General features: G+C 43.0%; 1 long non-coding RNA gene across 1 annotated transcript; it reads left to right on the top strand.

Moving 5' to 3' along the window:
- Window positions 1-221: 221 nt before the first annotated feature.
- Window positions 222-14,372, top strand: LOC132440267 (uncharacterized). The gene is made up of 3 exons (XR_009522549.1): window positions 222-621; window positions 10,123-10,188; window positions 14,190-14,372. It is a non-coding gene; the product is annotated as an uncharacterized lncRNA (long non-coding RNA).
- Window positions 14,373-17,215: the final 2,843 nt, after the last annotated feature.

The following is a 17,215-nucleotide window of genomic DNA, read 5'->3' as shown; positions in this document are numbered from 1 at the left end:
GGCTAGGGTTACCCCTTTACTTATCCGTCTCTCCCAACCTCCCTCCCTCCCTTCCTTCCTTTCTTCCTTCCACCTTCGTTCCATTCATCCATCCTGGGGGCTTTGGAAGGTACCCCAAGCTTTCTGGCCACTTGTTCAAAACCAGTGGAGCTGGTGACAGCCCAGAAACAGGGGAGAAACTATTGCTACGAAGAATTAAGGAGCAGTCAGACCCCCTGCCTGTCCTAGTTGGTCTGAGGAGCAGAGAGTAGGGCCTATAATTTCTGAGAGAGCTGGGCTGGACTCTCTGTCACTAACACCCTTTCCAGTTCTGTGACTTCGAACTTTGTTCTCAGGAATCGCAGGGCAGCCGGAACACTCTCTGGATGGGGCTGGGTGGTGTGGCAGGCTTCCCTCCAAATTCACTGAGGGCCTTGATATTCCAGGTGCACACTCAGCTCTGCGTGCTCCATGTGCGCACACTTAGAGCTCAGACTTGGGTAAGCCAAAGAATTTGCCTGTCCCAAAGGAGCCAGGACACGTGGTAAAAGAAGGAAACTGCCTTAAAGAGACAGCTAAGAAAGAAGGGTTGAAAGAATAAATCCTCAATGACGAGGCTCTGTCAGAATGCCATAGTGTTGAGTAAGTATTGTTTTCATTCATTCAAGATTATATATACACTTTTAATTGAAATATATTTGATGTACAATACTGTGTTAGTTTCAGGTGTACTACATAGTATTTGACATTAGTATCCATTATGAAATGATCACCATGATAATTCTAGTAACATCTGTCCCCGTAAAGTTATTACAATATTATTGACCATATTCCTTATTCTGTATATTACATCCTTGTGGCTTATTTATTATATAACTGAAAGTTTGTACCTCTTAATCCCCTTCACCTATCTCACCCACCTTCCCACCTTCCTCCCCTCTGGCAACCATTCTTTTGTTCTCTGTACCTATGAGTCTGTTTTCAGCTTGTTTTGTTTGTTTGGTTTGGTTTTTAGATTCCACATGTGAGTGATATCATACAGTATTTGTCTTTCTCTGTCTGACTTATTTCACTTACCACAATACTCTCTAGATCCATCCAGGTTGTTGCAAATGGCAAGGTTTCATTTCTTTTTTAATGGCTGAGTAATATTCCATTGTCTATATACCACATCTTCTTTATCCATTTATCTGTTGATGGACACTTACGTTGCTTCCATATCTTGGGTATTGTAAATAATGCTGCAGCAAACACTGGGGTGCATATATCTTTTCAAATGAGTAGTTTTGTTTTCTTCTGGTAAATACCCAGAAGTAAAATTGCTGGATTATATAGTAGTTCTACTTTTAATTTGAGGAAACTCCATACTGTTTTCCATAGTGGCTATACCAACTTACATTCCCACCAACAGTTCCTGAGGGTTCCCTTTTCTCCACATCCTCACCAACACTTGTTATTTGTTGTCTTTCTGATGATAGCTATTCTGGCAGATATGAGGTGGTATCATTGTGGGTTTGATTTGCATTTCCCTGATGATTAGTGATGTTGCGCATCTTTTCATATACCTGTTGGCCATCTGTTCGTCTTCTTTGGAAAAATGTCTATTCAGATCTTCTGCCCATTTTTAAATTTTTAAAATTTTTTTGATGTTAAGTTGTATGAGTCCTCTGCATATCTTGGATATTGGAATTGTTTGCAAATATCTTCTCCTGTTCAGTAGATTGCCTTTTTATTTTGTTGGTAGTTTCCTTTGCTGTGCAAAAGCTTTTTAATTTTATGTAGTCCCATTTGTTTATTTTTGCTTTTTTTTCCCTTGCTGAGGAGACAGATCCAAAAAAATATTGCTAAGACCAATGTCAAAGAGCATACTGTCTATGTTTTCTTCTAGGAGTTTTATGGTTTCAGGTCTTACATTTAATTCTTTAATTCATTTCGAGTTTAGTTTTGTATATGGTTTGAGAAAGTAGTCCAGTTTCATTCTTTTGCATCCAGCTGTCCAGTTTTCCCAACACTATTTATTGAACAAACTGTCTTTTCCCCATTTTCTGTTCCTGGCTTCTTTGTCATAGATTAATTGACCATATAAGCATGGGTTTATTTCTGGGCTCTCTAGTCTGTTCCACTGATCTATGGGTCTGCTTTGTGTCAGTACCATATGGTTTTGATTACTATAGCTTTGTAGTATAGTTTGAAATCAGGGAGCATGATACTTCCAGCTTTGTTCTTTCTCAAGATTGTTTTGGCTATTGGGGTCTTTTGTGTTTCCATACAAATTTTAGAATTATTTGTTCTAGCTCTGTGAAAAATGCCATTGGTATTTTGATAGGGATTGCATTGAATCTGTAGATTGCCTTGCAGAGTACGGTCATTTTAACAACATTAATTCTTCCAAACCATGAGTGCAGTATGTCTTTCCATTTATTTGTGTCATCTTCAATTTCTTTCATCAATGTCTAGTTTTCCAAGTCTTTTACCTCTTTGATTAGAATCATTCCTAAGTATTTTGTTCTTTTTGATACAATTGTAAATGGGATTATTTTCCTTATTTCTCTTTCTGAAAGTTCATTTTTAGTGAATAGAAGTACAACAGATTTCTGTATATTAATTTTGTATCCTGCAACTTTACTGAATTCATTTATTAGTTCTAATAGTTTTTTGGTGGGGTCTTTAGGATTTTCTATATATATTATCATACCATCTGCAAACAGTGACAATTTTACTTCTTCCTTTCCAATTTGGATTCCTTTTATTTCTTTTTCTTATCTGATTGCTGTGGCTAGGACTTCCACTGCTGTGTTGAATAAAAGTGGTGAGAATGGGCATCCTTGTCTTGTTCCTGATCTTAGAGGAAACGCTTTCAACTTTTCACCACTGAGTATGATACTAGCTGTGGGTTTGTCATATATGGCCTTTATTATGTTGAGGTATGTTCCCTCATTCAACATATATTTACTAAATACCTATTATGGCAAAACACTGCTAGTAGATATAATACCCATCTAATACATTTTGTTTATTACCAATTGTATATATACTGTAATGTGTACTGTTATTATATCTTATAAAGTATACAGAATATAGGTATAGTATTCATTATATCCTATATAATGGATAGAATGTAGACTAGGTTACAGGGTCTATAGCACTCAATATGTAGCATCTAGTAGGTAGGCTAAGTCCAGGGCATTCCTGGCACATAGTAGGAATGAGTAATGTGGACTAAAGAAGATCTAGTTTAGCACAGAGCTGTTAGACGTCCCTCCGGCAGGTACTAATCAGGATCCATAATGCAGAAGTGAGCAAAGACTCACTGAGCCAAGATCAGGGGCTCCTCCTCCGCACGCTGAGCCCAGAGCCTGCCAAACCCCAGGGCCCAGGCTGGCCATTCCTCTGCAGGCTTTGCTTCTCCTTTTAAGACGCCCCAGCAGGTCTTCTCAACCTTGTTTCAGCTGCCAGAGCATTGTGAGCAAAGGAAACGAGATGAGCATGAGAGGAGTTGCAGGAGTAGTCTGGGCCAGCCCAGGCATGGAAAGGACTATAGAAAGGGATTCAGACTTCATCCTAAAAGCAATGGGAAACACTGGTAAGCTTGAAGCCACGCACTGCCAGCATCAGATCTGCTTTAGTGAACTGTCACTCTGGAGGTAGGTGGAGGTAGGTGGCAGAGAGGCCAGACTGGGTCCTGGGAGAGCATCAGGAGGCTCGCAGAGAGAGATGATGATGTGGGAGGATGCGAGGAGTTGGGTGGATAGGATTGCCAGTTACTGAGAAGAGGAATCCTAGAGGCAAACTAGTATTGTTATCTGCATGGAGAGGTCTGGAAATGGCAGGTAGATGAGGAATACTGTTTTGGTTGAATTTGCAATGCCTCTGAGACATGAGTTCACATAGATAAAGCACTTAGCTCAGTTGCCAGAATAGTACAAGTGGCTTTATAAGCGCTAGTTCTCCTTATCACATGGCTCTAAGTCTAGAACTCAGGAGAGAGGTCTCAGCTAGAAAATTAATTTAGGAGGCATCAGCATATGAAATATACCTGAAGAAATGTCTCTCTCCCCAGATAGCTTGGCCTTCCCTGTTCTTGTTTTCTAGTGTTCAACCTCCCCAGCCCCTGCCTCCCGCCCCCAACCCCTTGCAGCTCAATCTCTCCTGTCCCCCGTCTTGCTCCCTTTCTTATGAGAAGCAACTTACCTCTGTCCCAGCATCTGACTCCTCGTTTGATATTTCAACCACAACTTAACACTTTCTTCAGGCGTATCAAAGACTTGAAAGACGAAGATATTGTCCACACTCAGCTTTGAAAGATCCTCCATTACCAGGCAGTGGAGGATCATAAATAACAATCATTTTTTCTTGTCACATATTCAGCTTCTAAATAAGGTATCTAACATATGTACCAATTGGGAATAGGGCCAATTGACATTTTGCCAGTGACCGGAGACAGGAATGGAAAACTGCGTAAACCGGCATCATGTTTCTAATCGATTCCAGCAATGTTTCAGTGCCCATGTGGATTAACACCTCAGGAAGGTACTCTGCCAACCCAGCTTCCTGAGGCTCTGGGAGGAGGCTAAGCTGGAGTGGTGAGTGTGAAAAGAGGCAGGAATGGGGATCATCAGAGTCAGATTAGGGAGCAGGTGCAGTGAAATTGTGATCTCGTTGACTTTGAGCTGCCCAGGTGACATGTGTAGGAAGATGTCAAGTTGGCAGTTAGATAAATACAAAGCTGGAGTCCAGAAGAGAGGTCCAGGCTGGGACCATAGGAGTCAGTGAGATCCTAGGGAGGTAGCATGGGAAGAGAAATCTGGTAGTGAGCACGGAGGATGTTCAATATTTGGAGGGTGAGTGGAGGGAAAGAGCCAGCAAAGGCCATAGAGGGGAAATCATAGAGGAGCGTGGCACGTCGACGATCTTGAGAGAGGGGAGAGTTCTGACTGTGCATCTACAAAAGGCAGATTGCATCACACAGAGACCGAGAAGCGGACCGTGGGATCTAACATCAGGGAGGTCAAGTTCAGTGGAATGTTGGCAGTGGAGGCCAAATTGAAGTGGGTTCAAGAGTAAAGGAGAGGCGAGGGACGAGACAGCAATGTAGCAGCTGGAGGGAAAGTCCACATTAGAATTCTTTTTTTAATTGAAGAAACTAGAGCGTGTTTAGGGCTAGAGGAGGAGGTGAGGATACTGAAACCTGGGGGTAGGAGGGGGAGAGCCACAGAAGTGCGATGGGATTGCCCCCGTGGGAGGAGGGCACCCCTATCTGCACTATTGTAACAGGAGTGCAGGAGGAGGGCTGGGAGGATTTCAAATTTGGAACTAGGATGTTGAGCGTTCTCCAAAGGGATGGGGTTTATCTTCTCTGTGAAGTAAGAAGCAAGGTTAGCCACTGAGAGTGGGTGGAGGAGGATTTCAGAGACTGAGAAAAATAGAGAAGGATTTCATCATTATTACAGAGACTGGAAGACTGAGCTGTAAGTTTTGGGGGGCAGTCCTCAGCCCAGTTGAGGCTGCTGATTGTGGAGATTCCTCAGCAGAGTTCAGCTACCCGGGGGCAAGTTCCAGATGAGTGAGGGTTCAGCCAAGCCTGGGAAGAGGTAATGTGCAAGGACAGAGGGACCAGGAAGTGGCTGAAATAGTGGCACGTGGAACCCACTGTGTGGGAGGGAGCTGATGGGGGAGGAGGACGAGGTGAGGCTCCACGGCGGCCAAGAAGCTTCTACTGTAGGGCCCTTAGGTAGCCGGTTGGGAGAAGAGGGGGTTGACGGTAGAGACAGCAGCAGCAAGACTTTGAAACCCCATGCAGAAGGACCCCTAAAAAGTGCTGAGATCAGACAACTGCCCATTCAAAACCTGTGGACAGGCTAAGGGGCCCGAGTAAAAGTATAAATGGAAACCCTCATACCACATACCTACTTTTTAAAGGTTTATCAACCAAGTTAGCACACTTAGGAAAAATATGTTCTATCCTCTTATCTCGACAAGTTATCTTCATAACGACCTGAAAGGCCAGGTTCTAAAGTAGAATTTTCGGAGTCTTTGAAGTTCTGCGCTGAACATGGCAGAGCAGGCCAAGCTGACCCAGTCTGTGACTCCTCTCCCTGCCCCCAAGTCAGTCCTGCTCTGCAAGAGTCCTTGTGGACACACGTCGCTGTAAACCCACAAGTCCACGTTCCATCTACGCTCTCCTCCTACAAATCGCTGCCTTTGGCCACGAGTCTGTGGCTGGGGGATGCAATGTGCCCTCAAGGGGCTTGCTTCCAATGCAGGCTCTGGAAGTAGGGTCAGGGCCTTTGGGGCAGGGAATTGCAAGGTCCCGGATACCCAGAAGGGAGGTTAGAAGGAGCTGAGGCCCAGACTCCAGGTGGATGCAGCCCATGGCCCCTGGATTCCTGGCCCCTAGAGAAAACCAGAGTAGGGCCTCTAGAACAGGGGCCTGGAGCAGGGCTCCCTCTTGCCAGGTACTGTCCACTGATGTGAATGGAATTGCAAACACTTCCAGAAAACAGGAGATAGTTGTAAAGTTCTCGGATTAAGTGTGGTCACTGATTGCACACACATTTCTGAACATCTACCATGTATATTTTAAGCTTCTCAAGGACAAGGATATTGTCTCATTTAGCTTGGAATCCTTAAGAAAGATTAATTCAATGCCTTCATGTAGTCAATGCTCATCAAATATTTGCTTAATGAATGAATGACAAGAGGCAGTATGGGGATGTAGTTAAGAATATAGATTCTAGAGCCCAACTGTCTGAGTGTGGAGCTTGACGCTGCCACTTAACCAACTGGATAGCCTTGGACAAGTTACTATCACCTATGCCTCAGTTTTCTCATCTGTAAATGGGGATAATGAATTGTGTGAGTAGGTGTAAAGGCTTGGAAGAGTGCCTGGCACATAGAAAGCACTCATCATTGTTACCTATCACTGCACTTTGGGGGAAAGGAGAAACAATGGCATCTCTCTCCCTTACAGAGGAAATCTCCGAAATTATGTGTTTTCACATGAGATAATGTCTGTGAATTCGCTTAGCACACAGCAAAAGTTTGGTAAATGGTAGCCTTTTTTTCTTTTCCTTCCTTCCCTTTATGATGTTACTACTATCAACCTTCCTGAAAACAAAATTTCTTACCACCATCCCTACCAAATCATTATCGCAGAGGAACAGTCTATTTTTTTCATGGAATCTCTTCTGGCTATTATGTAGTGCCATAAATTCAGAGAAATTTTGAACCCAGAAAAACCTAGAGATCAGCTGATCCAGTCCTTCGATTTTACCAACTAGGAAATCATAGCTCAGAGAGGTTTGTGGAATCACCCAGAGTCACAGAAGAAGGTGCTGTCTCTGGTAGAGCTGAAGTTTCAATAGGGGCTTGGAGCCTCTGCTTGGCTCTGTGCTCCTTTAATTACGACTCTCTAGCTGGTACTGAATTTTCTCCCCAAACTTTCAGAATAAGTGTAATAAATTAAATGTAATATATAAAGTGTAATAAATTGTGTTAAACCATCTGTTCAGAATCTAGAACTCGACTGGCATGGATTAGGCATCTTTTTCCATCAAGCTGAAAAACAAACAAAAGAATGAATTATTTTAAAGTGGGGATGGTTGCAACTTTGGAAAGCCTTAGCCAAAGTCATCCAGAGCAATGAAGTCGATTATGCCTTTCAAAACTATGGCTGAATGCAGTATCTCACATCTGTCAGAATGGCCATCATCAAAAAATCTACAAACAATAAATGCTGGAGAGGGTGTGGAGAAAAGGGAACCCTCATACACTGTTGGTGAGAATGTAAATTGATACAGCCACTATGGAGAACAGTATGGAGGTTCCTTAAAAAACTAAAAATAGAACTACCATACGACCCAGCAATCCCACTACTGGGCATATACCTTGAAAAAACCATAATTCAAAAAGAGTCATGTACCATAATGTTCATTGCAGCTCTATTTACAATAGCCAGGACTTGGAAGCAACCTAAGTGTCCATTGACAGATGAATGGATAAAGAAGATGTGGCACATATATACAATGGAATATTACTCAGCCATAAAAAGAAACGAAATTGAGTTATTTGTAGTGAGGTAGATGGACCTAGAGTCTGTCATACAGAGTGAAGTAAGTCAGAAAGAGAAAAACAAATACCGTATGCTAACACATATATATGGAATCTAAAATAATTGTCATGAAGAACCTAGGGGCAGGACAGGAATAAAGATGCAGACCTACTAGAGAATGGACTTGAGGACACAGGGACGGGGAAGGGGAAGCTGGGACGAAGTGAGAGAGTGGTGTGGACATATATACACTACCAAATGTAAAATAGATAGCTAGTGGGAAGCTGTCGCATAGCACAGGGAGATCAGCTCGGTGCTTTGTGACCAGTTAGAAGGGTGGGATAGGGAGGGTGGGAGGGAGGGAGACGCAAGAGAGAAGAGATATGGGGATATATGTATATGTATAACTGATTCACTTTGTTATAAAGCAGAAACTAGCACACCATTGTAAAGCAATTATACTCCAATAAAGATGTTAAAAAAAAATAAAACAGGGATACAAGCTAATATTAAAAATATAAATGTAGACTTAGATTATAGTAGGAAGATGGGAAAAATATATAATAATAATTAATAATGTATTTAAGTCCTTCATTTAAAGAGAAGGCTTTTCAGATTGGATTAACAAACAAATAATATTGGACTACATACTTTTATGAAATACTCACTAATGCCAGGTGATACAGAAAGTTTTTTTAAAAATAAGTATTAGCCACGATATGCCAGATAGATAATGGTCAATATATTAAAATTTTAAAAATACCTGAATATGTGGCAAAAAACATTGTATGGCGTACAGGCTTTTTTTTTTTTTTTTTTTTTTTTAAGGAGGAGACAGTACAAAATAAAACTTACACACCTTAAAAAAAAAAAAACTATTGCTGAGTAGTATTTGTTACGTGATGGGATTCTCAAAATAACATATCTGAGACTTTAACACCCCTTGTGGTGGGCACCACCACTGACTCATTTCTATGGAAACTGGAGCACTGGTCTTGGCTCTGCCCAAACTTTGGTGAGCCAGGGAAAGGAGACCTTGGGTGAGGCGGTCAGGGTTCAGAACAGAAGCTCCACAGGACCCCAAACCTGCCATCAGGATCAGTCATCTGAAAATGAGTAAAGATAGATTCACTGCCTTATAAGTTTCAATTTTCCAAGTGAAAAAAAGTAATACAGAGGAAGAGCAATAGCAGCAATAGTTCTGGCCTCCAGGGCAGACCCCAGGTAAGTCTCTTTAGGCCAGAATGCCAGCCCTCAGCAAGGACTCCACTGCTCCAGATTCAGCAGAGCAAACCAGAACTGTAGCCCCTACCCTCCCTCTGGAGGATATTAAAGCAGCTTCCACTGAGCACCCTTCCCAGTCCCCAGTCTTGGCTAGCTGACAGGTCCTCATTATTCTACAAACTGTAATTTTTGTCGTGAAGGAAGAGCTTGAGGTTAGCGCCCCAAACGACAAAATCTGATGCCATTCTCTGCATCTGGGTAAAAAAAGTCAGCCAGTGCCAGTCGACGTGGGCCCATTCATGCATCTCTCGCCTTTGAAGAATGACTCCATGCCCCGGGGGAAATGTACGATGCACCTGGACTTCAGGTGATGCAGACAGATGGGGTAAACGTGACAACCACGGTGGAAACAAGAAAGGGAAACTGAAATATCATTATTAAAATGGCAAAAGGAGAAATGGGTTTTTGACTTGGTTGAGGAGGTTAGAAAATGTGAAAAAGGGAATTTTGGAAAATAAAAGTAATTAAATATGATACCACAAAACATTTATATAGGAAATGAAATTTAAATGTGAAATGAAACACTAAATTCTCCCTCCACTAATCTTTAAACCAAATAATTCTCATGAGAAGAGAGGTCTGCTCCGTTGGGTTAATTCTAAAGAAATTCAGCAAGTTCTTTCAGTAACTTCAAAATCTGTCTCAGTGCCTGAATCAATGTCCCGTGGCACTTTATCATACCCCAAATAAAAACCCGGGACAAAGCAGTTGCGGGTATTTCCGAGTTTCTGATTTCATTATGCTTCCTTCCTGTGTAGCACTGCTCATTAGTAAGATGTAAGGAATAACCAATTTGTTCTCTCACAAAGGAATATGAGCCACAGTCTACTGGAAATGGCCTGGAGAGGAAAATCTGGTGATGATGAGGTGGACGGGTGAGTTTTTTAATTGTCAGAACAACTTCAAATTGTAGATTGTGATAGTTGGAAAAGAGGGGTACTGAATTAGAGGTGAGAATAGATCCAGAAAGGCATACTCACACAGTACTACTTCCAAAGAGAATTCTGAAAACCCAGAGAAGGTCTTGATAAAATATCCACATAGCATTACATATTCTTAAGAGCCTTTAGAGTCATCATGATCTATGTCTTCTAACATTGTACTGGCTGAATTAATAATATCATCCTCTGCACTTCCGGGGCTTGCGTTTCTGAGGCAAAGCTCAAAGATGTGGAACAGAAAGTTCTCCTCACCTCTGACCGTGGCCTGGAAAATGGAGGCAACTTGTTTCTTGGGGCTCTTGAAGGTTCTCAGAAATGTTCACGTAGCACAGAGTAGGCTAGATAATTGAGATTCTTTCTCTGAAAGAAAAGAAAGCACTTTCAGACCATTTTTGTTTGCTGTTTGCTTAATCATATCACAGTTAACCTGGACTTCTGATCACTAAAGAGAGGCGGTGTGTCTTGTTCATTTCCCTTTGCAAAGAGTTGCTTGCCTCTGCAGGCAGAGCAAATAAAAATGAGTCCCAGGCAAGTGAAAAAATACAAATTGATTTTCATATTTATTACACTTCTCCTTCAGGCGAGGCAGACCGTTAACTAGACCTAAGTATAAAGTTAGATCACACCCCAGCAGAGCTCAGGGCAGCAGATGGCAACTTTTATTCATCATTTCCCAGGTGAGGGGAAAAGGACCACAGTCATTTACACTGTCAATGCCATTTCGGTGGTGGCTGTTGTGGTTGATGCCTTCATCAGATAAGGAATAGACCTAGAAGAGAGGGGGTGAGACCCTGGAAAGTCAGGCCATCTCTCAATCCTGTCCCCATAAAATTAATGTAGAAAGGAGGCTCAGTTTGCTTTCTGCTAGTCTTCAGTCAGCAGAAAAGTAATTGCCTTACCCTAAATGAAAAACATGACTTCCTGATTATAGTAAATAGGGGAAGGAAAAAAAAGAGCAGGACAGACAATCAGGTCTTTCATTTGTAATAATCCAGTGAAAGCGCTGCCTCGGCAGAGAGCTGGCAGCTCAGGAGCTGATGAAAAGAAGCCGAGAGAGCCCATGGGGCATTTTGAAGGCGAAATTTGTCCAGATGCTTGAAGCTCCCGGTGCACTGTCCATTAGGGAGGTTCACCCGACTCTGCCTGTGCTGGGGGGTAGGTAAACCAAGGATTTAGAATGTTCTGTGCATTTTCCCCTTCAAACAAACCTGTGTTCAAATTTTGGCTCTGACACTTACTAACTGTGAGACCACAAGCATGTTTCTGTGCCTTGGTCTCATTTATGACATGGAAATAAGCATGGTACCGGCCTTACAGTGTTGTTGGAAAGAGGGCACGGTGCTTGGAAAGTTCTGAACACAAGTCCTAACACAGCAAGTCTTCAAGAGATGGCAGCTATGATTTTAATCCTTAAAAATGTTTTATTCTTGTCACTGTTGTTCCTTGACTGACTGGGACAGCCGGGTCTTATTTCTGTCCAGTTTTTGACATTGCTGGGCTGCCTGGACCTGCTCTCTCACAGTGTCCTTAAAGCCCTGGCATCCTCAGAGCAAGACAAAGAGTGGGGACAAGCTAAGTTAACCCCCAATGGGACTCCGAAAGTACAGAGGCCCCTCTCCCTTTCTTGGTGTCTCCACTTCTGGCCAGACAGGCAGAGAGCTCATAGACAGGTACAAGTTTCTGCCCAGAGGCAGCTGCCTTTTGCACCCAGAGGTGACCATGGAAACTGACCGGGCGTACTGGCTGGTGTCCATCCCCGCAAGAACACCTTTCTGATAGACAGTGGATCAGATGGCCCTTGGCTGCGCACGGACAGCTTCCAGGCTGGAACGGGTATACTTGGGGGAACAGCTCCTGTGACTAATGATAGCCAACACTTACAGAGAACTTATATGTCCCAGTCTCTGTATAATAAGCACTTTGAACATGGATTAGCTCATTTACTCTTCACAGCAACGTTAAGAGGTAGGTGCCATTAAAAGCCCCATTGTCATGATGAGAACACTGAGACCTAGGGGGGCTAAGTGTCTTATCCAATGTCAACCATAACACCAAAGCCAAGAGTTAAACCCAGGTCTTTATGACCAAAGTCCATGCACTCACTGATCACAATGCTGATCTCCCACTTGAGAGCTGTTCACCTGGGCTGGCGACCTGCAAACATCTAAGTAGCTGCGTATGTCATGGCTCCAGGGTGGAGAGCCTGCAAGGTCTTCTCCAAGGGCAACCCCACTGCGGGAAAGCTATGTGTGTTCTCCTACTGTTCACAGGAGAAAAATGAAGATTAAAAAGGCCGTGGGAGAAATTTACCAGTTCCAAGCAGCGTCTATGCTGTGAGTAATCCTATCTAGGATTGAGAAAAATAGAACAGTTACTGGAAATAGGGTGAAAAATACTCCTTCCACAGTTTAGAACTCCCTCATAAACAACCATGAGACCAAATCCAGGAACAAGCCACAAATATGAGAGCGACGATTTGATTTTGTTTATTATCTGTGTTGCATAGGGTGTGATCCTGGCAGCGCTGGGGAGAAATGAGCTAGCAAAACATTACGTGTGGGCTGGTAGAATGTTTGAATTATCTGCATTAATTGATTTTACCTCCTGTTAGATTCTTTCATAAGGCTGAATGAATTGATGTGAATTTCAGGTTCTCAGCTAACCAGCAAGCAACTCACTTCCGAATCTCAGAGAATTGCTGCTATCACACAGGCCAGAGAGCAGGTGTTTTCACTCTTAACAAAGCATCTCAAATAAGAATAGAACTTCAGGATTTTTTTAGGTGCATTTACTAAGAAGCCCCATACAGAAAGAACAGTGTATTTCTTTTGGTCCCTCGAGCATGTATGCAGATATTTTAGGGGGGAAAGGCAGGGCCTGGAGTGATTACAGAGTTTTTGAAAAGCAGGTGATTGTGGTGGCGAACAGTGTAAAGCTAAATTGTTCAAATATATCTAAATCTATCTAGACATAGGCTTGGGTGGCTCTATTTGCTTGAGAGGCTGAGAAGCCTCTTGGGAGGACGATTTGGGGAAAGCAAGCTGGCTCAAAGAGCAAGGTCTTTGCTATCAGAAAGACGGATGGTTCCTAGTGCGTCCCAGTGCTGTTATTAAAAGTCACCTCTTGCCCTCCTCATGCCCCTGGTCTCCCAAACTCCCCTCCTCTGTGAACTTGTGTCCAAATCCTATAGAAAGGAGGAGGATGTAAGCAAAACTAGACAACAGGACACAACTCAAAAGATGTTTGCTGTTAGGGCATAGAGTTCCCTCCCTTGCACTCAACCAACCAGATGAAACATACACAAAAATAAGAGAGATATGTGCTTTGGCACCTCTAGGGCTCCAATGTCCTGGCAGGAGACTTGGTACCCAGAAGAAGTATATGCACCCAGAGAAATAACAGTTGCCCAGTAGAAAAACCATGGTGTCTGCTGTAGACCATGGTAAGAAGTTTGGATTTTGTTTTAAGAGCAATGCAAAGTATTTTTATCAGAAGAGAGAATAACCTTTGGTTTTTAAAAGATCACCTGTGTGGAGGACAGATTTTAGAGAGCCAAGAGAAAAAGTAGGGAGACCAGTTTGGACATTTTTGCAAGAGTCAAGGCAAGAGATGACAGTCGCTTATAGACTAACGTGGTAGCAATGAGGATGGAGAAAATGGATCAATTTGAGACACATTACGGAGGAAGAGTCAAGAAAGCTGGCTGATGCTTTGGATGTTGGGGTAAGGAAGAGGGAGAAAACAAGAACGACTCTGATTTCTGCTTGCATATTTGGGTAGATGTGGGAGACTATAACAGGAAAGAAACTTTGTATTCTATTACAAGTTAATCGCTAAAGGGATGTTGCCTATGAACTTAAATTATACTTAATAGCCCATCTCTAGGAACCCTGCCTCCCAGATAATGAGCATTAAGCTAAAATACCTTTGTTTAGCTCACAGGAAACACTCTGGCCAGTCCTACCAGGAATGGCTGCATGAAGGAAGAAATTAATACATCCCCTCCGGAGTTTGGCTGGAACCAGGACTTTACTCCCTCCCCTTTTAGTGTGAAAGAAGCCTGAATTCTAACTCGGGGAAGATGGTTCTTTGGGATATTAGTCTACCATCTTCTTGGTCTGCTGGCTTTCCAAATAAAGTCGCTATTCCTTGCCCCAACAGCTCATCTCTTAATTTATTGGCCTGTCGTGCAATGAGCAGTATGAGCTTGAACTTGGTAACAAGACTTGATGAGGAATAAATTTAGAGAAAAATATCAGGAATTCTGCTTTGCAAATCAACAAAATTATCAATGTAAAAGGAGACATTAGGGACTTCCCTGGTGGTCCAGTGGTTAGGGCTCCATGCTCCCAATGCAGGGGACCTGGGTTCGATCCCTGGTCGGGGAACTAGATCCTACATGCTGCAACTAAAGATCCCGCATGCCGCAACTAAGACCCGAGCAGCCAAATAAATAAATATTTAAAAATAAATAAATAAAAATAAAAGGAGACATGACAACTGACATCACAGAAAAACAAAGGATCATATGAATAACTATATATCAACAAACTGGATGACCTAGAAGAATTGGAAAAATTCTTAGAACTATACAACCTACCAAGACTGAGTCAGGAAGAAATAGAAAATCTGAATAGACCAATTACTAGTAAATAGATTGAATCAGTAATCAAAAATCTCCTAGTGAAAGCGTTCCGTTTTGGCTCCTTTGAACTTAAACATGCTTGGGAGATAAATAGGCAACTGGATAGAGAAGATGGCAAGTCAAAGGAAGGTGGGTGTCGGAGCCAAGAACAAAAGTGAGAGATTCCCTGAGTGTAGAGGGGAGAAGAGAGGATGGCCTGGGCTCAAACCTTGAAGAAACCACTCTGTAGAGGATGGGTAGGGGAAAAGGAACTTGAGAAGAAAGTTGAGAAGAGGAGAGCAGAGAGTGGGAGGGAAACCAAACAGGTGTGGTGTCCCAGAAGCCGAGAGAAGAGAACCTGCAGCACACGGCAAGTGATATTCAAATATTTCTTCTCTGGATATCTCCATGTGGCAATGACCAGCTTGGGGTTGCTGAAGTGAAAGTTCATGTCTGAGGACCTTCAGTTTCTGGACTAAATCTCTGTCATCTCTCTGGGCGGGAAGCGCCTCATCTTCCATGGAGCCCTCACTGGGCAGTGGCGGCAGCTGGCTGGGCTCCTTTAGTTGGCAGTGGTGGTTCATGATGCGGTGTAACCGTGGCTCTGTAAACTGAGTTGTTTGGTTATCATGATCTACAAGATATATTCTCCCGGAAACTGTACTCTGGACTTCCCAACCGGGTGGCAGTGGTCCAAGTTCATCACAGTTCACGCTGTTGAGGTCTCTGGGTATCCTGGAGTCGTGCCGTGTGCTAACTCCAGTCTGCGTGTGCAGGAAGTAAGAGAGTATTCAGGTTTTTTTGTTGTTTTTTGTTTGTTTGTTTTTTGTTTTTTGCAGTACGCGGGCCTCTCACTGCTGAGGCCTCTCCCGTTGCGGGGCACAGGCTCCGGACGCGCAGGCTCAGCGGCCATGGCTCACGGGCCCAGCCGCTCTGCAGCATGTGGGATCTTCCCGCACCGGGGCACGAACCCGTGTCCCCTGCATCGGCAGGCAGACTCTCAACCACTGCACCACCAGGGAAGCCCGAGAGTATTCAGTTTTGACTAAGGCTGCTGAGAGGCTAGGTCGAGGGTGAAAGACAGCGCACCACATTTGAGAAGGGGAGGTCCCTGGTGAACTTGGTACGAGTGACATCAAGTGGAGGGGTGGAGTCAGAGCCAGAGTAGAGGGTTAATGAGAGAGAGAACACAGGCATCTCATTTTACTCCTGGAAACCCAAAAAACAACAATGAAGCAATTGTATTTAACATGAACCTGTAAGGATGGTGAGAAGGGGAGAGGACAAAACCACAAAATTTTGAGAGCTGGAAATCAACTAGATTAGTTTTAACTGATCGAGCAGACTGAAGAAAGCTGAATTTGAAGTCAGCAGTGAGGAAATGTAAAACCAACACAATTTACACCTTCAAAGTCTCAGTAATTGGTGGCACCAGGAAATTTTAACCGTGGAGGTAAGGCAAGGGGGCTGGGAATTGGCATTAAAACAAGGAGAATTGGTTGAAAGCAGTTTAAAAAGTAAGTACATCTGCAGGATCCCCACCATACCCTGAACAGTCTTTGAACTGCTCTTTCCCCTCCTGGCAGAAGACTGGATTTATTCTCTAGGAAGATGAAACACTGAGTCCCTAGACTGCAGTTCCAAGCGGGAAGACTGAGAGACAGTGAGATTACTGGTGCCAAGACTCCTCAGGGATCTTCCCCTCCTCACCTTCCAGAACACAGACAGGGAGGGTTCTCTGGGGAAATGAACCAGTCCAGAGGAAAGATACTTACATCAGGGTCACCCAAGGAAACAGCCTAGCCAGACTGCCCTCCTATGAAGCTCACAATTGGTAAGCTCCACTCATGTGAACAAAGCTTCAAATCAGCTATTTGGTCCTCACTGTCAAGTATAAGCAGACAGCAAGTATTACAAAATATCTGAAGAGAGCCTTTAATATGAAAGAGCTACTTGCAGAGAACTGAGACTATACAAGAGGAAGAAAACTCCCCCCCAAGTTATTAATATCCTCCAGATATCAGAGGGATATTGCAACCTCAAAAAAAAAAAAACCCAGAATGCAAATAAAATAGGAGTTCAGAGAACAAACAACAACTAAAACCCCTAAGGTACAAACTTCCAGTTATAAGATAAAGAAGTACTACAGATGTGCAACACGACAAACATAATTAATACTGCTGTATGTGATATACGAAAGTTTTTTTCTTTCTTTTTTCCTTTAACATCTTTATTGGAGTATAATTGCTTTACAATGGTGTGTTAGTTTCTGCTTTATACAAAGTGAATCAGCAATACATATACATATATCCCCATATCCCCTCCCTCTTGCGCCTC

This window comes from Delphinus delphis, chromosome 17, assembly GCF_949987515.2.
Source record: "Delphinus delphis chromosome 17, mDelDel1.2, whole genome shotgun sequence".
Taxonomy (NCBI): Eukaryota; Metazoa; Chordata; class Mammalia; order Artiodactyla; family Delphinidae; genus Delphinus; species Delphinus delphis.
This window is presented reverse-complemented; position numbering and strand designations above follow the sequence as displayed.